General features: G+C 43.6%; 1 pseudogene; it reads left to right on the plus strand.

Moving 5' to 3' along the window:
* Window positions 1-11,290: 11,290 nt before the first annotated feature.
* LOC128051074 (ethanolaminephosphotransferase 1-like) overlaps window positions 11,291-23,733 on the plus strand; it is a 32,018-nt pseudogene continuing 19,575 nt past the window's right edge.

Raw genomic sequence — 23,733 nt, forward strand, 5'->3', positions numbered from 1 at the left:
TTGGGTCTCTGGAATTATTTGGTTCTTGCTGTTAGTAAACTATCAGCTCATAATACATTAATTGAGTACCTGTTAAATGCAAGATATTTCATTGAAAGAATATTAGATTGGAAGTCAGAGACAAATTACTTAAAGCTGCCACAAAAGTTTTACTTTTTTGAGAAACTCTATGCAGGTCAGAAAGCAACAGTTAGAACTGGACATGGAACAACAGACTGGTTCCAAATAGGAAAAGGAGTATGTCAAGGCTGTATATTGTCACCCTGCTTATTTAACTTCTATGCAGAGTACATCATGAGAAATGCTGGACTGGAAGAAACACAAGCTGGAATCAAGATTGCTGGGAGAAATATCAATAACCTCAGATATGCAGATGATGCCACCTTTATGGCAGAAAGTGAAGAGAAACTAAAAAGCCTCTTGATGAAAGTGAAAGAGGAGAGTGAAAAAGTTGGCTTAAAGCTCAACATTCAGAAAACTAAGATCATGGCATCCGGTCCCATCACTTCATAAGAAATAGATGGGGAAACAGTGGAAACAGTGTCAGACTTTATTTTTGGGGGCTCCAAAATCACTGCAGATGGTGATTGCAGCCATGAAATTAAAAGACGCTTACTCCTTGGAAGGAAAGTTATGACCAACCTAGATAGCATATTCAAAAGCAGAGACATTACTTCGCCAACAAAGGTCCGTCTAGTCAAGGCTATGGTTTTTCCAGTGGTCATGTATGGATGTGAGTTGGACTATGAAGAAAGCTGAGCACTGAAGAATTGATGCTTTTGAGCTGTGGTGTTGGAGAAGACTCTTGAGAGTCCCTTGGACTGCAGTGAGATCCAACCAGTCCATTCTGAAGGAGATCAGCCCTGGGATTTCTTTGGAAGGAATGATACTAAAGCTGAAACTCCAGTACTTTGGCCACCTCATGTGCAGAGTTGACTCATTGGAAAAGACTCTGATGCTGGGAGGGATTGGGGGCAGGAGGAGAAGGGGATGACAGAGGATGAGATGGCTGGATGGCATCACTGACTCTATGGACGTGAGTCTGAGTGAACTCTGGGAGATGGTGATGGACAGGGAGGCCTGGCGTGCTGCGATTCATGGGGTTGCAAAGAGTTGGACACGACTGAGCGACTGAACTGAACTGAACAGATTCATATTGTTTGTTTCCCCATCTTTATAATGTACCTAGTATTAATTCTTAACCCTGTTGTCAACACTGTTGAAAATAATTATATGAAAACATTGTGTGTGCTCAGTCATCTCTGACTCTTTGCAACCCCATGGACTATAGCCTACCAGGCCATTGGTAAAACATAAATTGCTGATTAGGTTGCTAGCTTATTCAAGGTAAATTCAAATCACAAATATGGCATACTGGAAGCTCTATTATCTAATACTAAAAAATATGTTAAATACCATCCTTGCCTAAATTCCTGTCTATACCTGTTCTTCTAGTTATAACCAATTGCTTTCAGTGGCTTCAATATGCTTACACTTTGTTTTAATTTTTCTTTTTTATTCTGATGAATTTTTTCTTTGGTGTATAGTTGATTTACAATGTTGTGTTGCTTCTGCTGTAGAGCAAAGTGAGTCAGTAATACATATACATTATCCACTCTTTTCTAGACTCTGTTCCCATACAGGTCATCACAGAGTGTTGAATAGGGTTCCCTGTGATATTCAGTAGGTTCTTATTAGGGGAAATGATCTTTTAAATTGGTATATTCTCTAGGAAAAGCTTGGGAACTTTGAATTTAAAAATAATTTAAATAAAAATGTTATAAAGCTAGTGAAATCAGTTTCCCTTGGGTTTGTGGGGATAAGGACTGCCCTTAGTCTCAGAACCTTGGTTGAAATTCACTTGAGAGTAACCACTAGACTCTGACCTTGTGAGTGGCTGAGCAGCTGACATGAATGCTTCTTCCCTCCACTCCTAAACTCATAGGAAATTTTAAACTTTAACATTTAAACCCTTTACCTTATGAGCCACCAGGAAAGCCCATTTAAACTCTAGTAGTTGTCAAACTTCCTTGACATAAAATAGCCTTTGCCAAACTGTACTATTTTTAATATATAAGAGTATTCGGTTCAGTTCAGTTGCTCAGTCATGTCCGACTCTTTGCGACCCCATGAATCGCACCACGCCAGGCCTCCCTGTCCATCACCATCTCATGGAGTTCACTCAGACTCACGTCCATCGAGTCCATGATGCCATCCAGCCGTCTCATCCTCGGTACAGAAAAATTAATAATATAAAGAGATTAGAAATAACCTAAATATCCAGCAATTAGGAATTGGTTAAATTATGATATTAATATATCCAGACTGATGACTATTGTGATTATATGCACAAAAGATTTCTTTTTAAAAAAATCTAATAATTTTGAAGATGATGGTGACAATCCAGAAACCTTTCCTTGTTAGCAAATAATTCCTGAGGTATTAGCTCTTTCTCATTCATGGAAGGGTTTCTTTCTCCCTTCCTCTAAGATTAATCCCAAATGGTTATACAGCCAGCAGCCTGTGCTTTGTACAATAGGTTCTGCACAGAGGTTTGTTCAATTGAATACTATAAGACACATAACTATTTCTGAGTTGGCTTCAGAAATGTCTTGGTGTTTGAACATTTCTTTTTAAACATTGTTATGATCATTGAGGATGGACTGACTTGATTTCACAGTGAGTTAACCATCTCTTGTCTTTTTCTCCAGAGTCTCAATTATTTTTGCCAATGAAAGATGAGTCAGGAGCACCTTGCTAATGCCAAATTGGCTAGAATACCCCCTTTGGAGGTATTCTGCGTACTAGGTTGAGCCGTATGACATTGCCAATGTTTGACCAGTGTTTATTTACAAAAATAGTTTATATGGTTCACCCTAGGACATCTTTTCCCTCTGTGTCTGGTGAGTGTTAGCTGGGCCCTCAGAGGTGGACACAAAAGAGACGCTTCTGCTGGCTTCCTCCCAATTATGTCTCTGTGCCAACAGGAAGTGGGGGAGGGGTGATGCCAGCTAGCTTTCTCATTAGCTTATTAAGGACAGAGTGACTGTGGTGGTGTCTCCAAGGGGCTTCATTTTTTTTTTAGACAATTGTGCCAGTTTGGGGTTTTTAATTACGGTATCCTTTTTTTTTTTAATTATGATATTTTATTATTGCTTCTTCAATTCCCATTCAGATTACCGACCCCTGTAGTTTTAGACAGTGATCAAAACTGTTTGGAAAAAGCCTCAGCCATCAGCATGGTGGCTTGCGTCATTCTGCAGTTTCACTTGAAGCTGTCATGAGGATTTTCTTTTCTGTCAAAGCTAATGAAAAGAATATGTGTTAAGAATTGTGCAAATCTAGTTCGTGAAGGGCCAAGAATTCTTTTATGAATTATTGACATAAAACTAGTACACTTTTGTATTCTGCACACAAGATTCCTTTCTTTTGAGGAGACAGCCCATGACTTATGGATATGCAGACCCTGGAGTGACTTCGGGGAGAGGTGAACAAGCACCCTTAGGTGCTCAGGATTGGTGGTAGAAGGAAAACAATAACTTCTCTGCCTTCTGTGTTTTCTGTCACTCTGCTCCATGGCTGTCTACTGCTTCCTCTGATTCTCTGCCTATTGCAGTAATAAGATACAAGATCAGAAAGTGACCATTTAGATCATCTAGGAGAGTGGTTGTTAACAGTTTTTATTCAGATAAAAACTACAGATTCTTCTCTACCCAGGAAAAGTGAATTGTATATTCACTGTATTTTGAACTTGTTTTAAGAACATTAATATTCATGCCTGGAAAATCCCATGGACTGATGAGCCTGGTGGGCTATAGTCCATGGGGTCGCAAAGAGTCGGACACGACTGAGCGACTTCACACACATCACATGTCGCTTTTATAGAATCTGTGAATTCTAGATTAAGAATTCGTGACTAAGGAGTCCTACTACTTTATTTACATGTGGTAAAACTGAGCGCCAGGCAGACGCAGCAATAGAATAAAAAACTTTCAGTCATAAGTTGGAGAGAGGCTCAAGTTCTGTTCTGTTTCCTCCACTTCTATTTCTCTTTCTGTGAGTGTCAGGCTATAGGTCTCATTCTCCTTCCCTTGGGCTTCCCAGGTGGCTAAGTGGTAAAGAATCCACCTGCCAATGCAGGAGATGTGGGTTTGACCCCTGGGTTGGGACGATCCCCTGGAGGAGGGCATGGCCACCCACTCCAGTATTCTTGCCTGGAGAATCCCATGAACAGAGGAGCCTGGCAGGTTACAGTCCATGGGGTCACACAGAGTCAAGACACGACTTGGCGACTAAAACAACAGCAACTCCTTCCCTTCTTTACAGGCAGAGCCTCATAAAACCAAACTGGAGGAGGAGGGAGGAAAAACTGACAGACGGGGAGTTTTGTGGGATCTTCCACATCCAAACTAGGAGATGCAGGCAGAGTCTACACCAAAAGCAGTAAAGAACTTGGTCAATTTGTTGAAAAAATTTCAGTTCTTTTAGCCATAAAATCAAATTATTCATGTTTTTATTTCTCAGCTGGATCAACCAACTTGTGCTCCATTGTAGCTGATTTTCCTTATTTCTGCATATTCATGAGCACTAATATAGTTTTAGCGCTTCTTGCTTTTATTTATCTTCTCTTGAAAGAAACCAGCTGAAACAGAGGTCAGAGTTTAAGGAAATTATTTCCTTGACAACATTCAACATTTACTACATTTCAACTTTATCCCAGCACTGAACCGAGTTGCTTTCTCTGCCTGGTGGATATGTAGACATAAATGTCACTGATATGGAAGACTTTACGATGCGGAGGTTACTATGGACTAATCCTTGTCTAACTGGTTTTGCTTTTACCCCCTTAAATAATGAAGAGATGACAAGGAAAGGCAGGGGTATAACCATTCATGGGCCAATGTTTGTCTTATGTCACAAGTGAAAATGAATGTGGCCTCCCTGTTTGGCATTCAACATGTCATTGGAAAAAGATGGAACAGTTACTCCTGATACTTTTCTATTTTCCAAAGAAGGGAGGCCTTTGGAACCAGAAGCCCTTCACGGCTCTTCTGTCACTGATTCTGTTAAGTGATCTGGGATGAAGGAGGCCGCAGAGTCCCCCAACTGTAATATGGGAAAATAAAATGTTGCTATCTGGAAAGTTAAACAAGAGATCAATAAAGAGCCCCCTACAAGCACACACAACAGAAACAAACCTCTGGGGTGTCCACACTGAGTGGGCAAATTCACACCATGTATTATCTTATGCTATTTCAAACCTTGCATTTCTCTGGCACTCTTACACAGAAGACTGTAGCTAATGTTGGTCCCTGCTTGGGAAGGTCCTGGGCAGTGTTTCCCAAATTTAGGGCTGTTGTATATCACCTTCATTTTTTTTTTTTTTTTTTGGTCAGAATAATGCTCTCTGAGTTGACTCAGACTTTTTTCCTTTTGAATAACTTTTCCCCTCATAAACTGAAAATTTAGTATTGATTGTTATAATTAATGGACTGAAAGGAGATCCAACCAGTCCATCCTAAAGGAGATCAGTCCTGAATATTCATTGGAAGGGCTGATGCTAAAGCTGAAACTCCAATAGTTTGGCCACCTGATACAAAGAATTTACTCCTTGGGAAAGACCCTGATGCTGGGAAAGATTGAAGGCGGGAGCAGAAGGGGTTGACAGAGGATGAGATGGTTGGATGGCATCACTGACTCAATGGGCATGAATTTGAGTAAACTCCGGGAATTGGTGATGGACAGGGAGGCCTGCCGTGCTGCAGTCCTTGGGGTCACAAAGAGTCTGACATTACTGAGTGACTGAACTGAACTGATAGACATGTAACTATTAAAATGAAAATCGTTGTGTACCCTTAAGATCGTCTTGCGTACAGAGCATGTTGGCCTTCCCGTGAGATACCCTGGTCGTGGAGATCTTAGACACCGAGGTGTAGGTCCCACCTGGGGATGGAGCAATGGCAGGGAGTCTCTAGGAATGACAGCACTGGAGTGGTTTTATTTCTAGCTGCCAATAGGGAGAGGGTAATCAAACAAAAAAAAAAAGCTGTCTTGCCTCACACAGCAAACTGACTTGGGTCCCTGCCAGTCCTGCCCAGCCTTTCTCCCTTCCCACCTAGCTCCTTCTCCAGGTCTGGGCCCCATCTGTGCCTTGAGCTTCAGCCTCTGGGCTTCCTTTTGGCCACCAGCACTCACAGTGTAGATTTCCGCTTTAGTTCTTGTTGTTTGGCCTTTCACTCCTGAAGGACCCGGGGCTTGGGGTGCCAGTTTTATTGGAGGAAGCCCTAGTCTTTTTCTAGCTTCTTCCCTTGCCATTCCTTGCTTCCATTCATATCGCAGCAGCTGAGCGCAGAGTGCCGCTTTCCCCAGTCCTTTCTCAGCGTGGAGCGCGACCCGGTTAACTGGAGGCTCCTCTGGCCCTGCGAGCTCTCCCAGGACTCAGCATGGGCTTGAGTTAGGGTGACCTGGACAGTGTGTTCTCAGTGGGGAATTTAACCTGGGGCGGCTACTGCTGTCCTCTGCACAGTCCGTTGAGGAGCTGTGTTTTTGGAAAAGAAGCTTGGAAAGAGAAAAGCCAGAATGAGCAGGCTTTTCCTGTTGATTTAAGGCTCCCTAGGTGTGTGGGCAAGTCCTGGCGCTGCTCAGAGGCCTCCGTTGCCTCTGGTGTGAAGTGAAAGCCACAGGAGGCCGAGGACTCACCCTGGCGATGCGGTGGTCGCCTTGCTCCCTTTCTGTGCAGCACATAGCTGAGACTGGCAGGGGCTGGCCAGGGCTGTCAGGTGGGGCCAGAAACCAGGTCCAAAGCTGAGATGCCTTTGTCCTGCGGCTGGAGGGCAGCTGTGGGAAGGCAGCTGGACAGCCCAAGCTGGTGTCACTTTGCGTGGTGAACCTTGAGGTCAGGGCAGCTTCGTGCAGGGGGACCATGGTGGGTGAAGGGGTGCACGCAGCATGCTGGTGCCAGGAGGTGGGTGCTGGAAGGGGCAGCTTCCCTGAGGATAGAATGGATGAGACGAAACCACTGAAGTGCTGTGATGCTGGGTGGCCTTAGATAGAATCCTTAGCCTCTCTGAACTCTATTTTCATTGGTAAAATATTACGTCTGCAAGAGACGCAGCAGAACCTAGACTGAGTTCAGCAGATCTCTTCCAATATCAGCACTCTTTGAACTGATTTTATGTGACTCAGACCCTTCATTCAACATGTATTCCATGTTATCCTCACTTTGAGCAAGCTTTCTGTCTTCTTTGTCAAGAAAATAGCGATGTGTTGGGGATGAAGTTTCTCCATGATGCTCAGGTGCAAGAATGGTCATATTGCACTTTAAAAAAAAAAAATTTCAAGCTCCAAATTGTCCCTCAAGAGTGGTGATGCTCAGTAGGAGTCATTAATGGAGCACCTTCTCTTTAGGGATAGTCAGACCTCCCTGGAGGATGGCTCAGCCCAGAAAAATCAGAGAGAGAGATCTTCCCCCTCCAGCTTATCAGGGTCATTTATTATCTGGACAGAATGGTCCCTGGTAAGGCTGGAGGCTCTGTTCCTCATGCCTACTCCCCCACTCTACCCCTGCCCAATGCAGGCAAGGTGGCCAGGTTCTTGTAGCTGGGGAACTCAGCACCGCTCACAGCCTCCCGCTACTTCTCTAGAGAGCCTGCCGTCTTCAAGGAACTGCTTCAGGGAACTGCATGGCTTTCAGCCTCTTGCACATCTTGCTACCTCGTCTGGCCCCTTTCTTCATTCCAGGGAAGTCACCCCCAGGGTCTCACACTCACCTTCAACTGCAGTACACCAACTCTGCCTCCTCTCACCTCAGCTGTGAACCCAGGCACACAGCAGGGTTCTTTACTGCTAATGGCCATTTGGAGAAGCCCAATATGTTTTTTCCAGTAGTCATGTATGGATGTGAGAGTTGGACTATAAAGAAAGCTGAAGACTGAAGAATTGATGCTTTCGAACTGTGGTGTTGGAGAAGACTCTTGAGAGTCCCTTGGACTGCAAGGAGATCCAACCGGTCCATCCTAGAGGAGATCAGTCCTGGGTGTTCATTGGAAGGACTGATGTTGAAGCTGAAACTCCAATACTTTGACCACTTGATGCGAAGAATTGACTCATTGGGAAAGACCCTGATGCTGGGAAGGATCGAAGGCAGGAGGAGAAGGGGACGACAGAGGATGAGATGATTGGATGGCATCACTGACTCAATGGACATGAGTTTGAGTAAACTCCAGGAGTTGGTGATGGACAGGGAGGCCTGGCGTGCTGCAGTCTGTGGGGTTGCAAAGAGTTGGACACGACTGAGCAACTGAACTGAACTGAATTAAATAAACACTTGAAAGGAAAGGCTGGGAGGGAGTTGCCATCCTGGTATCCCAGAGACTCACTTGCAGCCCCAGAAGCACAAAAGTCATCCCAGTTCTTCGAGGCGGGACCAGGAAACACAACACAAAGGCTGACTCGTTCATTCACTAGAGATTACTACAGTAATGTGAGCAATATCGAATGTGATATCTCAGTGGATTTTCCTGCCGCAGAGCAGCAGGGCATGAATTCCCTCAGTCTCTCGCCTCCCCCACACCCGGATGCGGAGCTTCACTGACAGCTCTCAGACTCTTCCTCCAGTTTCCTAAGAGGTGGTGCCCCCTTTCGTTCTCGGCCTAGCCAGTTAGACTTGCCAGGATCAGGCTCCAAAGCCATTCTCCTCCTTGAAACGCCATCTTTGCCTCTTGCAGGTGTGTGTTCCCTTCAGACGGTAAGCTTATTCGTTTCCCTGCCATTCATTAAAAAGTATATCATCTGTGACCTCATGTTCCCTGAAAATATCCCATGTCCCCTTCCCCCTTATCCAAACTTCTTAGGAGAGGAACATGTCCTCAGTGTGACCACTCGAGGTACCATTCATTCACTCTGCACCCCCTGCAGTCTGGCTTGTGCCCTTGTTAAGGCCCCCAGTGCTCTTCTAATGACAAACTCCAATGGGCGTTTTCCAGTCTTTGTTTTGCGATGCATTTCTGGGGCATTTGGCAACGCTGATTGTGCACACTGCTGCTCCCCCAAGGTAACAGCATCTTTCCCAGTTCGTCTCACTCATTTCTGTTTCTTCTTAACCACAGGCTCCTCTCTCTGCACCCACCACTCACATGCGTATGTTCCCTAGGTGTCTGTTTCCAGCTCACTGCTTCTCATTACAGCTACTCTTCTTGGGCGAATTTATCTCCTCTCTGGAGTTCAACTACCACCTGTATGCTAATGACTCTCTAATTCGATCTCCTACTCAGATTCCTTCCCCAAGCTTCAGACTCACCAATTCCATTACCTGTCAGGTACCTTCCCTGGGGATTCATCAGACTTTTCAGATTGGAGTTTTCAAAAACCAAGCAGCACATCCCTCCAAACTCAGTCTCTCTCTGTTGTGTCACCACCTCTTTACCCGGTGATCCAGGTTATAAAATATATAGCCTTAACGCTTCTGTCTTTCTTACCCTCTTCATCTAACTGATCATTACATTCTGCTGGTTTCCCCTCCCTTGGATTCCTTAAAATCCATCCTCCCATCTGCCAGTGTTCCTGTTATCAAATGTGCCCTTTCTTCCTGGATTGGCACAGCCACCTCAACTGGCTTCCTGGTTTCTAGACTTGCTGCCCTCAATTCTGCTCAATTCAGAGCTACCTCAGTGATCCACGCGAAACACAAGTCTGACCCCATCCCTCTCTGCTTCCTGGAATCTACACGAGCAAGTTCAGCTTCCCTTCCGGGCACACATGGCCCTCTGTGGCCGTCTCTTGCCTAATTCTCAGGCCTTGGCTCCTTCCACTTGGATTCCAGCAGCGGTGGTTCCTTGTACACATCTCATTTTCCCTCTATTCTTTGCTTCTGCTTTTAAAATTAAGTGTCAGGCTGGTATTATAAGGGAAGTTTCAAGTTCATCTGCTATTAAATATTAGAGGCTCTGTGCTTGGGGAGGGAGGAAAGAGAAAAGACTCACAGTTACATTCTCATTTCAGCCCCCTTTCTCCCCCACACAGACAAAAAGTATACCGGGCTTGCTAGATTTGTGGGTTCTACTCATTTAAAGCTGCTAATAAGTATTTCAGTCCCGGCTCGGTTTTCACGCCAGGCTGTTCTTCCAAACTGAGGAGACTCTTGTTTGTTACGAAGAGTGTGCTGCCCTCTAGAGGTGGCTTTCAGAGACAGAGCAGATACCCACACAGCGAACACATTCTAGTTTCCCCTGTGAAGGGACTTCATAGTAAGACCTGTACTATTACTGCTGTTTGTCCAAAATGTGCTTTCCCCAGTTGCATCATTTTGATTCACAGAATCTTTATGTGCTTCCATAATAGGGTTTGGGGATAAAGCACAGGGTGTGCCTCCAGGGGCACTCAATTTGGAGTTAGAGAACTCAAGTTCCAGTTCAAGTTGTTCCACTAAAGCCTCTGAACTTAGATCTCTGACCTGTTAAACAAGGAGTGCAAGACCTCATCCAGAAAACTGAATTATCTGAAATTATATTTTGGCAAAAAAACTAGGAACAGACTTACCAATAAGTACTTGTTATACACTAAGTATATACAAGGCACTAGGCTAACAGCTGCTTTGCAGAGGTTATATATTTACATTTGATCTCTAGACAGTTAAATGAAAAATATTTTAAAAGAATCTGGAAGACATTCAAGGTTTCAATTTAAATGGAGGAGTTTAACCCTGACCCTGAAAATAAAACTGAGCTAAAACAAATTAAAACTTACTCTGAGGTTTCCAAGAGTCTATTACAATATGAAAACAGAAGTTAATCACACAACCACACACACACACACACACACACACACACACACTTTAATTTGTCAGTAAGCTCTGGTGTAAACTACATTTAGCCTGATCTTCCCTCCTCTGTTTTCAATCAAAAGAAGAAAAAGGAAGTCTTTCATTTAATGACTGAACCAACTGTGATTTCTCTATATCTGTGTAATGACAATTGAAGATGGGTTAAAATTATATTTATTACCTTACAATGGCAGTGGACTCCTGAGAATTTCTTTGAAGTTTCCCCGAGAAAGGGAAAAATGATTAAGACACCATTTGTGTTCATAGTCAGATTGGGAAGGAGAGGCCACAAAGCCCAGCACACAGTAGCTGGGAGACGAGCGGTCTGTGTTCTTGTGAATCCCCTAGGGGTGGGCGCCAGGTGAGTCTTCTGTGTTGTGGGGAGCCGCATCTGTATGCTGCGCCTACAGTCCTGCTTCTGTGCTGTGTGATGCCCATGCTCCCTTTGGCATCTGCCTCTTTAGATGGGAGATGCTGCCAAGGTCAAAGCTGGCCCGCTGTGCCAGGAGACCGGTACGGCGGACTGAGTGGATGGAATCTTCTTCTCAGTTACATGTCTTGGCGTCTTTGGACATGATTTCTCACATCAAGCCCATCATTTTCCCTCTCTTCATCAGTTTTACTCTCTGTAAACTGCTGACGTCCTGTGGACAGTATCGGAGAGAGGTACCTAAGAGAGTATCCCAAACAGTTTGAACACATACAAGGCGCTCTTACTTAAAATTATCTCTTTAGATTTCATAGCTAAGGAACCGTTTAAAAATCTTTTGGGGGCCTTGACCTACTCCACTCAGAATTCCTTGCTGGAGGCACAACTGGGAAGTAGGTCTTGGACTGAGAAATGAAGAGAGTGAATAGACTTGACTAATGGCGCCTATATTTTCCTTCCAGAAAATCATGGCACAACTGTTGGCTAGACCATGGTCGTTAAGAAATTCTCAGTGTCATCCTCCACATGTCAGGCTGAAAACACCAAAACAAAGAAAGAGAAACCAAAATGCAAGAACTGAATTTTATCCTGCTTTCATATTTCAAATGCATTTCAAAGTTCGGTTCCAAATCCTGTGAAGGTAAGACCCTTTGCTTGCTGTTCCATCGCTCTCTGATTTCTGACAATCACCGTAGGCTATTTCCTCCACCCTTGTCATGTTTTGCGCTACTTATTATTCTCCTCTTTCCTTTGTTTTTTCTTCGTAATGCTGATTTACCCTATTAATAGAACTTTAAGTTTGGTGGAGTGAGGTCACAGTATAGGTAGCTTGTAAGACCTAACAGTATATTTTGGTTCAGTTCAGTCACTCAGTCGTGTCTGACTCTTTGCGACCCCATGAATTGCAGCTCGCCAGGCCTCCCTGTCCATCACCAACTCTTGGAGTTCACTCAGACTCATGTCCATCGAGTCAGTGATGCCATCCAGTCATCTCATCCTCTGTCATCCCCTTCTCCTCCTGCCCCCAATCCCTCCCAGCATCAAGGTCTTTTCCAATGAGTCAGCTCTTTGCATCAGGTGGCCTAAGTACTGGAGTTTCAGCTTCAACATCAGTCTTTCCAAAGAACACCAAAGATCTCCTTTAGGATGGACTGGTTGGATCTCCTTGCAGTCCAAGGGACTCTCAACAGTCTTCTCCAACACCACAGTTCAAAAGCATCAATTCTTTGGCGCTCAGCTTTCTTCACAGTCCAACTTTCACTGGATAATATGGAATGCTAAGTCTGGAGGAGGAAAAGTTATTTGTATCACTTCTCCCACAAAAACACACTTCTCTGTGATTCAGTCTGTATTTCTGGTGGTGGTGGGGCAGAGCCACTCCACATGTGCAGCATGTGGAATCTTAGATTTCCGGTCACAGATCAAACCCATGCTCCCCGCTTTGGAAGGGGAGAGTCTTAACCACCAGACCACCAGGGCAGTCCCATGAGTTGCAGTCTAAAGAGACTGCATCTTCAATGTCAGGACTGTGGTTTGGTGGATGGTCTCGCAGCTCTTTGGAGGGAGATCCCATTGCTTTTCCTGGCAGAGGGGGCATGTGGTGAGCAGGAAGCGGACGCCCTGCCCAGAGGCCAGGGTAATGGGAACCGCAGCAGAACATCCTGTTCCTGGGAGACCTTCTGCCTGGTTGTTTGTGCTCTGGAGACTTGGCTTCTGGTGTTTTTGCGCAGACCTTCGGACCTTGGCAAGGCCACCTGTGTTTCTGTCTTGATGCGTGTGCTAGCCTGGCTCTGGTTATGTGAGCGGTGTGGCAGTGGAGACCGCCTGGACTCTCTCTGCTGAGTTTCCGAAGCACTTTACTCAGAACTAGAAACTGTTACTTGAGCAAAAATGTAACAAAGTTTCTCTCCTAATTCTTGCCTGAAGAATGAGGGATTAGGTTTCTGGTTTTAGTGGTGATTTCTAAAGTTTCTGCCTATTGTCAGATACCTACGCAGAACACTTTCAGCTGTGTAACTTGAATAATATATACCAGGAAAGCACCATCAGAGGCTTTTGATAACATAGTGCCCAATGAGGATAATAGCTTAATGATCCCAAGAAAAATCTTTCCAACAGCTTGGTGCTTGGTATTTGTATCAGTAAAATGGAACCAAAATGTAAAAGCAGTATGGATAACAAAACCTTCCTCACTAGGGCTTTGGGAAGGATGCCAGGTAGTCCTCATGAATTATTTTAAATCTCCTGGAAGGAGGGCCCATTTTAAACTCAAGTTATTGCTGTCACTCATTCTTTACCATGACATTGCACACTGTAAATGGGAAATGAAAGAGCGGACGAGTTAAGTGGTGAAGTTAAAACCACACAAAGAGCTGGGGAAAACCCCTAAAAGCAAAGAGGTACATTTGTTTCATCAAGAAACAGCCATATCTGGGCAAAGCCCCAGAGTTTGAAGTGACAAGGACACTTAACATAGACCCTGAATGCACAGACAAGTGGGCAAATAACATAGTTACACTGGTGCAGTGCACGTGAAATCACCATGGTCCTTTTCTTCAGAGGAGACAGGAGGTGGGACTTGCTCAGGATGAGACTCTTCTGTGGTTGATTTGTAGGTGCAGGGAGCAGGTGACCTTGGGGAACCTCCCCACCCCCAGGTTCCTGATGGAGACTCGGGGGAGAGGCTGCAGGTGGGAAGGGACAGATGCCTTGAGCTCTGCGTGGTGGGATCCTAAACTTCATCCCCCCAGACACTTGAAGTCTGGCTTGAACTCATGGCCTTTCAACCAGAAAAGCATTACAGAAAGGCGTTACAACAACAGGCTGTGGAATGGAGAAGATGACAGGGTGAGACGCTGTGAGCGGTCAGTATGAAGAGAGAGAAGGAGATTCAGCCAAGAATTATCTTTACTGTTTGCCCCAAGGTTATTTTTTGCAACACATAATGACAACAGTTAAATAAGGACACAATATTATCTAATTTGTGCTGCTGTCTCCCAGGACCTGGAACATATTCTGCAGGAGCCCACTTTTATCTCCAGGGTCCTCTGGCTAACAGTTCCCTTTCAACTCAGGTCTCTGTGTGGAAGGAGCTTGATGCCGAAAACCACTGGTTCCTTTTGCCCTCACCTCCCCCTGGTGGTTACCGTGGTTTTCATCTTTATTCCAAGTTATACCAGTCTGGTTCAATTTTTATTTCTGTTAATTTTTAATGGCTTAGTAACTCAATGATCCTGGCTTTGAATCTCTTGAATGTGGATTGTCAGTAAGGATTGAATCAGCCTGTTGGCTCCAAATAGACTCTGAAATCCAGTAACACTCATGGTGTGTTTATTTACTCAGGTGGCTATTGGATCCCAGAAGGAGAAATGGCCAAAGAGTAGAATCCAGTCAAAGCATCTTTGGTTGCCAAGAGAGTTCTGGTTGCATAAGCTCTGCCCTCATGGAAGCATTCTCCCTTCCAAGGAGGATGTGACTGTCCTCTTTTCTTATCACTTACTTTATTTTACAGGAAGCTTTCATATCCTCCCAACCAGTAATCATATCAGATTTGGTTCCAAGCTCTACAAAGAAAATGCTATGATGATTTTCTGATTAGAAATTAACTTATATTACAGCTGTAACTCTATACGCTGAGCCTTATGCAGAATAATGGAAATTAACTAAGTAGTCATTAATTTATATCTAAGTGTTACCATCACCACATATGCTGAGGGAAGCATTAGTGAGTGTACTTGCGATGTATGTACATGGAAAAAATTAAAACAGTGTAATAGAGAAATTCTAGCCCTAGGATTAATAAAATCGTATTTTGTTAAACTCTACTGCCTAAACTATTACATACAAAAGGATACTTTGTTCATAGCATGCAAATAATCATGATTCTCAGTGGAAATTATTTGCATTTTAATTGTCACCAGTAATGAAGAGTTTGTATCTTACTCATCCCCTTGTCATTGGAAAGGATTCGTTACCATAATTCACATTTTTATCATAAGAATGTTATCCTAAAAATTTTGGTCACAATCTCCTTTTGTAGAGTGACTTTCTATCTGACTCTGTTTTGTTTTGTTTGTTTGTTTAAATCAACTGTTGTAACAGTTGATTAAGCTCAACGTGGCTTTTCTGAAAGCCAGCCTGAAGGTTGAATTAGGGATAACAACCTTCACTTTGAGGAGAGGAGCTGAATTTGAGTTCTCATTAGTGTAAGCGCCAGAATAACAACCCACGGTCTTCCTTAATATAGTTGTTCTATTTACATACCATATCCTCAGACTACCTCTACTGCGACTTTCTTAATGTTGTTCTTTAAAATGATGCATCTCTCACTTAAATAAACTTTCCTTAAGTGGAACTTTTAGATAATGACTTCAGATGAAAAACCAGAATTCCCTGCCACGATAGAAGGTAACCATGAAAAGAAATAATGGTGAAAACAAGAAAATATTATTGAGTTCCAGCTAGAAACAGGAGCCTACCAAGGCACTTGAGCCTAAGGATTTCTATCTTTTGGTCTCTCTTGTATGTAGAGAGTTAAGGACACTAAACGGAGACCTTCTTTAGGTGTAATGAAGAGTATAGAACAACTGAGAAGAGTATAGGAAAACATTGTCACAATGTGCTTGAGTGGTGTTAATGCTGAAGCTCCAATACTTTGGCCACCTGGTGGGAATAGCTGACTCATTGGAAAAAACCCTGATGCTGGGAAAGATTGAAGGCAGGAGGAGAAGGGGGCTGCAGAGGATGAGATGGTTGGATGGCATCACTGACTTCAATGGACGTGCATTTGAGCAAACTCTGGGAAATAGGGAAGGGCAGGGAAGCCTGGCGTGCTGTGGTCCATTGGGTCACAAAGTTGGACACGACTGAGCGACGGCAGAACAACAATACCTTCCCCTGGCCCCAAGTCGCTTTCAGCTTAGAAAACAATACCTCAGTAAAAATGAATTAAACCTTATTAAAACCCCTATGTTTAACAACTAGGGGTTCAGTTCAGTTCAGTTTAGTCACTCAGTCGTGTCTGACTCTTTGCGACCCCGTGGACCACAGCACTCCAGGCCTCCCTGTCCATCACCAACTCCTGGAGTTTACTCAAATTCATGTCCATTGAGTCGGTGATGCCATCCAACCATCTCATCCTCTGTCATCCCCTTCTCCTCCCGCCTTCAATCTTTCCCAGCATTGGTGGTGTACAACTCTCCAAGTGAGATCACGTTGAACCTATGGCTCTTGTTCTCCAGAAGTCTCCTTCCTCTTGGGGATTCTCACTGCTGCTGCCATTGCCACCAAGGTGGCCTTGGGATGTGCCCCGTGGACATCTTGGCTCAAGTAGGAACAGAGCCTTCCTCCTTCACTCCTCTGGGGACATCTGAGAAGAGACGGTACATTTACATAAAACCACAAACCCATGGGATAACAGAAAGGAAATAAGCAGGATAACTTCCTTTGCCTTTTTATCTTTGGAGTTCCCTTGAGGCAGTGGTTCTCAAATTTTGCTTGCATGGAAATCACCTGGAGGGCTTGTTGAACCAACAGCATGCGGGGCCCGCCCCAACATCTTCTGATTCAGCAGGTCTGTGCTGGGATGTGAGACGCTCACCAGAGGCCCGAGGCTGCAGGTCTGGCGATTGCACTGGGATGAACCCCTGTCCAGAGGAGAGGAGACGCGGTGTCCACCTGCCTTCAGCCCAGGCCCCTGTTGGAGGTTATATGGGCATGGATCCCAGTTCCAAAGTGGAGAGGCAGCCTGTCTCATAAATGAGTTTGAATTTAATTCTCTGTCTCAAGCTAGAACAGCTCTTCCCTCCTGGCTGCCCACACACCTCCCTTGCACTGAGGTCAGGCCGCCGTGTTTCTCAAGCCTAAGGTGCGCATTTCCCTCATTTTTGCATTTCTGAAACTGACATGTATTTCACAGGCGTTGTCGGTCACAGTGCAAATCCGGTCTTAGTTGTTCAAGTTATTTGCACGTGTTTTGGTACTGCCTGAGTGGATTTCATTGTGGCTTAAAATGTTTTTAAAATGGTGGTCCTGTGACTGAGTACCTAAACAAAAAGTGGTTGTGTATGAAGAAAAGCATGGGAACAGGACACTGGGTCCTACGGTTGGTACTGAAGCAATTATTTTGTCATGAGAAGAATGATAGCAGGTCTGTACTTCTAAAAAGCTATGATATTAAGATACTTTTAACTTAAAATAGTAACATTTATAACACAGCCATTTAAATGATGGTGAAAATGTTACTCTCAAAAAAAATTCCTTTAGGGGAATACATAAGCAAAAAAAAAATTGAAGACCTCAGTTTTACACTGCAGTTCTCTAAATGGTCCTCACAGAATTGACATCTGGCCAAAATGAATTCTTGATCCGTGGAAAAATGTGAAAGTAAGGACAGTTTATTCATTTAAAAAGAAATGAAGCTTTTCAATTAAAAGTTCTGAATTCTGAATCAGGTCCTTTCTACATTTTTTGGATTAGAGGGAGTTAAAATATTCTTTAGTTTCAAAATAGTGATGTTAATACAGAACAGCTCCCCCCTTCTCCATATTTCCTTTTAAAGCAACAACCATGGGCTTCATAGAGCCTATATGAAGAGGCTATATGAATAAAACCAGATTTCATTTTGCTACTGTGACACACAAGTATGACCATAACTTGAAAAGTGTTGCAGTTGAAAGCAGAAAAAATTGCGAGATCCCTGAGAGTACATGGGATAAATGTCTGCATCACGAGATGACTGTTTCAGGCATCGCAGCACAGCTCAACAGACATGACTTTTCTTAGTGGGTCAGATGGAGAAGGCAACGGCACCCCACTCCAGTACTCTTGCCTGGAAAATCCCATGGATGGAGGAGCCTGGAAGGCTGCAGTCCATGGGGTCGCTGAGGGTCAGACATGACTGAGCGACTTCACTTTCACCTTTCACTTTCATGCATTGGAGAAGGAAATGGCAACCCACTCCAGTGTTCTTGCCTGGAGAATCCCAGGGACGGGGGACCCTGGTGAGCTGCCGTCTATGGGGTCGCACAGAGTCGGACACGACTAAAGTGACTTAGCAGCAGCAATGGCTCAGAAAACAGTGGTGTGGCGCACAGGTGATGATGCTTTAGGTTTGATCAGTCATCCCAGCACCTGGATGAACCCCGGTTCAATACATATGTGCTGAATGAATTGATCGCTGAAGAACTTGGATTAAAGCTCCTACATGGATTATCACTTTGTATTTACCCTTGTGAACTTGATAGAGCTAATGTTGTTCAGTCACCATTTCCTCCTCCAGGGGCTCTTCCCAACCCAGGGATCGAACCCATGTCTCCTGCATTGGCAGGTGGATTCTTTACTCCTTGAGGCGCGTGGGAAGTGCCTCTTCTTGTATAGCCTGGTATATAGTTAGTGCTAAAATGTGTTGAATATATGAGCAATATGGAACAGTTGAAAATTTCTCCCAGTACGAATTTTTTTTCTCATTAGCTAATAGGTTAGCTTTTTTGAGTATTAATCTCATTATTCATCCAGGGCCAAACACGAGTATCAATCAAATGGTGTGAGAAGGAAATCCTATATTAACTATGAAAGCAAGCAGTGGTTCATATGCCATGAAGAGAATTCAGATTAGAATGAATGAGAATCAGGTAGACGGAATTAATATTCTGACAACTGGACCATGATCTAATGAGAAATTAAACATAGTCTCCTTTTCCTTTATGTCCTCATTTATTTTTGTTGGGGTTTGTGGGGATATGCTGGCTTAATTTGCTTTTGTTGAGTGTATTTTTCTTGGGACTGGAATAAGTGACTAATACCTGGAAAGTGGATGGCAGGCACGCTGAAGTGAGAGGCAGAGCAGCCAGAATTTCTGTGTCAAGCGCAGTTTCTCAGGCTGGATCATATTTGAGGTTTGTTTGTATTGGTTCTTTCCTTTTCTCTTAACACAAACCTCTGAAAAACCACATCAAGTGGTTAAGCGTGGAATCACAGGATGCAACGTCTCTTCGACACAAGAGGTCAGCATTTCAACACAGATGAATGGGGTGAGGGTTTGCCTTCAGTTCTGCTGCTTTTCACGGGCTTGATGTGCGAGGGTGTAATTTGTCTTTTGCACACCGCTTTCATTTCCAGTTTAGAGTGTAGACGGCTCCCTTTTAATCAGTCTGCTAGTGCTGAGGGAAATGGTGTCTAACAGCAGTCTTCCCAGTATTACTGCGCGCCCCCCCCCCCCCCCCCCCCCCCCCCCGCCCCTGCCATGGTTTCAGAAAGCTTCAGTCACCTCTTGATTTATATTAATTTTCCTTTCCCTAAAAGAGGTCCTTAAACTGAGAAGTCTTTAATCCGTGCTTGCTTAATAAATGTCTTGGATGATTTCCTAGACTGCACTATTTTATTGATGCTAATTTGCCAAGAAAAAGGGCTGTGGGATGAGTGAGACTGTATATTGATTCTGGGTTTATTTGGGACTTTTGACTTAGCATTGGGTTTCATGATCATGGCTCTTTTTTTAAAATTGAAGTACGGTTGGTTTACAGCACTGTGTTTCAAATGGACCGCAAAATAATTAAGTTATATATATGTGTGTGTAGAAATGGCAGCCCGCTTCAGTGTTCTTGCCTGGAGAATCCCAGGGACGGGGGAGCCTACTGGGCTGCCGTCTATGGGGTCGCACAGGGTCGGACACGACTGAAGCGACTTAGCAGCAGCAGCAGCAGCAGCATATTTACTTTTTCAGATTATTTTCCATTACAGGTTATTATTAGATATTAAATATAGTTCCTTATGCTATACAATAGATCCTTACTGATTATATGTTTTATATATAGTAGTGTATATCTGAGAATGTTAAACTCCTAATTTACCCTTCTTGGCCTTTCCCCTTTGATAACCATAAGTTTGTTTTCTATGTCTGTAAGTCTATTTCTGCTTTGCAGATAAGTTCATTTGTATCGTTTTTTAAGATTCCACTTATAGGTGATACCAGATGCTATTTGTTCCAGTTCCTTCACTTAGTATAATAATCTGTAGGTCCTTCCATGTTGCTGCGAAATAGCGCTATTGCATTCTTTTTATGGCTGAGTAATATTCCATTGTGGACTTCCCAGGTAACTTGGTAGTAAAGAACCCACCTTTCAAAGCAGAAGACTTGAGTTCAATCCCTGGGTCAGGAAGATCCCCTGGAGGAAGAAATGCAGCCCACTCTTATATTAAGGAAATCCTGGGAAATCCCATGAGCAGGGGAGCCTGGCAGGAAGGGGTTGCAAAGAGTTGACACAAGTTAGTGACTAAGTAATGGAGAAGGCAATGGCACCCCACTCCAGTACTCTTGCCTGGAAAATCCCATGGATGGAGGAGCCTGGTGGGCTGCAGTCCATGGGGTCTCGAAGAGTTGGACACGACTGAGCGACTTCACTTTCACTTTTCACTTTCATGCATTGGAGAAGGACATGGCAACCCACTCCAGTGTTCTTGCCTGGAGAGTCCCAGGGACAGGGGAGCCTGGCTGAAGGCCGTCTATGGGGTCGCACAGAGTCAGACACGACTGAAGCGACTTAGCAGCAGCAGCGGCAGCAGTGACTAAGTAGCAGCAGCACATGCAATATTCCATTCTGTGTGTGTGTGTGTGTGTGCATGTGTGCCTGCTTCCCGGGTAGCTCAGCTGGTAAAGAATCCGCCTGCAATGCAGGAGACACTGGTTTGATTCCTGGGTCAGGAAGTTCCCCTGGAGAAGGGAACAGCTACCCATTCCAGTATTCTGGCCTAGAGAATTCCATGGACAGTGGAGCCTGGCAGGCTGCGGTCCATAGGGTCACAAGGAGTCAGACACGACTGAGCGCCTTTCACATGTATATGTGGGTGTGTACCCCACATCTTCTTTATCCATTCATCTGTCGATGGACAGTTAGGTACCTTTCCTGTTTTGGCTCTTATAAATAGTGCTGCTATGAATGTTAGGGTGCATGTATCTTTTCAAATTAGAGTTTTCATTTTTTTTCTAGGTATATGCCCAGGAGCGGGATTGCTGGATCATATGATAACTCCATTTTTAGGTTTTTAAAGAACTTTCAGACTGTTGTGCACAGTGGATGCACCAATTTACATTCCCACCAATGGTGTAGGAGGGTTACCTTTTCTCCACATCCTCTAACATTTATTATTTGTAGACTTTTTGATGATGACCATTCTGATGGGGTGAAGTGATACCTCACTGTAGTTTCGATCTGCATTTCTTTAATAGCAATCTGAGCATCTTTTCATGTACATATACGAGCATCTGTATGTCTTCTTGGAGAAATGTCTATTTAGATCTTTTGTTCATTTTTTAGGACTGGGTTGTTTGTTTTTTAATATTGAGCTGAATGGCTGTTTATATATTTTGCAAATTAATCCCATTTTGGTCACATCATTTGCAAATATTTTCTCCCCTTCCACGGATTGTCTTTAATTTTGTTTATGGTTTCCTTTATGCAAAAGCTTTTAAGTTTAATTAGATCCCATTTGTTTTTATTTCCATTACTCTAGGAGATGTATTCAAAAAATATTGCTGCAATTTATGTTAAAGAGTATTTGCCTATGTTTTCCTCTAGGAGTTTTATAGTATCCAGTTTTACATTTAGGTCTTTGATCCAATTTGAGTTTATTTTCGTGTATAGTTTTAGAGTGTTCTAATTCTTTCTTTTACATGTGGTGTCCAGTTTTCCCAACACCACTTTATTGAAAAGACGGTCTCTTCTCTCTTTATATTCTTGCCTCCTTTGTTGTAGATCAGTTGACCACAAGGTTCTGGGTTTATTTCTAGGCTGTTTATCCTGTTCCATTGGTCTATGTTTGTGTGTGTGTGTGTGTGTGTGTGTGTGTGTGTGTGTGTGTGCCAGGACCATACTGTTTGATTACTATATGGTAATCAAGTCAAACTTTGTAATCCGTTATGAAGTCATGGACTATGATTCCTCCAGCTCTGTTCTTTTTCAAGACTGTTTGACTATTTGAGGTCTTCTGTGGTTGCATACATATTTTAGTTATGTGAAAAATAGAGTTGATAATTTGATAGGCATTGCATTGAATCTATAGATTGCCTTGGGTAGCATAGTCATTTTAACAACATGGATTCTTCCAGTCCAAGGACGTGGAAGATTCTTCCATCTCTTTATGTTATCTTCAGTTTCTTTCATCATTGTCCTAATCGTTTTCAGAGAACAGCTGTTTTGCCTCTTTGGACAGGCTTATTCCTCGGATGATCATTGCTTTTGGATCTGCCCTTTCACTGCCATTTCTAACTCAGTGTAAATGCTTGCTGCAGTATGTCTTGGGACATGCTATATGTTCCTCATAATTTAAAAAGAAATTGCAGTAGAGTTCACTCCATTTGGTGAAAATTTCTATTAATTTTGACAAGTGAATAGTCATGTAGTGAAAGTGAAAGCAACAGTTAGAACTGGACATGGAACAACAGACTTGTTCCAAATAGGAAAAGGTGTATGTCAAGGCTGTATATTGTCACCCTGCTTATTTAACATATCCAGAGTACATCATGAGAAATGCTGGGCTGGAAGAAGCACAAGCTGGAATCAAGATTGCTGGGAGAAATATCAATAACCTCAGATATGCAGATGACACCACCCTTATGGCAGAAAGTGAAGAGGAACTAAAAAGCCTCTTGATGAAAGTGGAAGAGGAGAGTGAAAAAGTTGGCTTAAAGCTCAGCATTCAGGAAACAAAGATCATGGCATCTGGTCCCATCACTTCATGGGAAATGGATGGGGAAACATTGGAAACAGTGTCAGACTTTATTTTCTGAGCTCCAAAATCACTGCAGATGGTGACTGCAGCCATGAAATTAAAAGACGCTTACTCCTTAGAAGAAAAGTTATGACCAACCTAGATAGCATATTCAAAAGCAGAGACATTACTTTGCCAACAAAGGTCCATCTAGTCAAGACTACGGTTTCTCCAGTAGTCATGTATGGATGTGAGAGCTGGACTGTGAAGAAAGCTGAGCGCTGAAGAATTGATGCTTTTGAGCTGTGGTGTTGGAGAAGACTCTTGAGAGTCCCTTGGACTGCAAGGAGATCCAACCAGTCCATCCTAAAGGAGACCAGTCCTGGGTGTTCACTGGAAGGACTGATGCTAAAGCTGAAACTCTAATACTTTGGCCACCTCATGGGAAGAGTTGACTCATTGGAAAAGACCCTGATTCTGGGAGGGATTGAGGGCAAGAGGAGAAGGGGACAACAGAGGGTGAGATGGCTGGATGGCATCACCGACTCAATGGATGCGAATCTGAGTGAACTCCGGGAGTTGGTGGTGGACAGGGAGGCCTGGTGTGCTGCGATTCATGGGGTCGCAAAGAGTCAGACACGATTGAGAGACTGAACTGAACTGAGGCTTTTATAATGCTTTTAGTTCATTAAAAGAATTGTTACGTTTGTCATAACCTGTTCCTCCCTAGTTTTTCCCATCTTGGTTACCAACACCACCATTCATCCAATTACTCAGG

Source organism: Budorcas taxicolor, chromosome 7 (genome assembly GCF_023091745.1).
Source record: "Budorcas taxicolor isolate Tak-1 chromosome 7, Takin1.1, whole genome shotgun sequence".
Lineage (NCBI taxonomy): Eukaryota > Metazoa > Chordata > Mammalia > Artiodactyla > Bovidae > Budorcas > Budorcas taxicolor.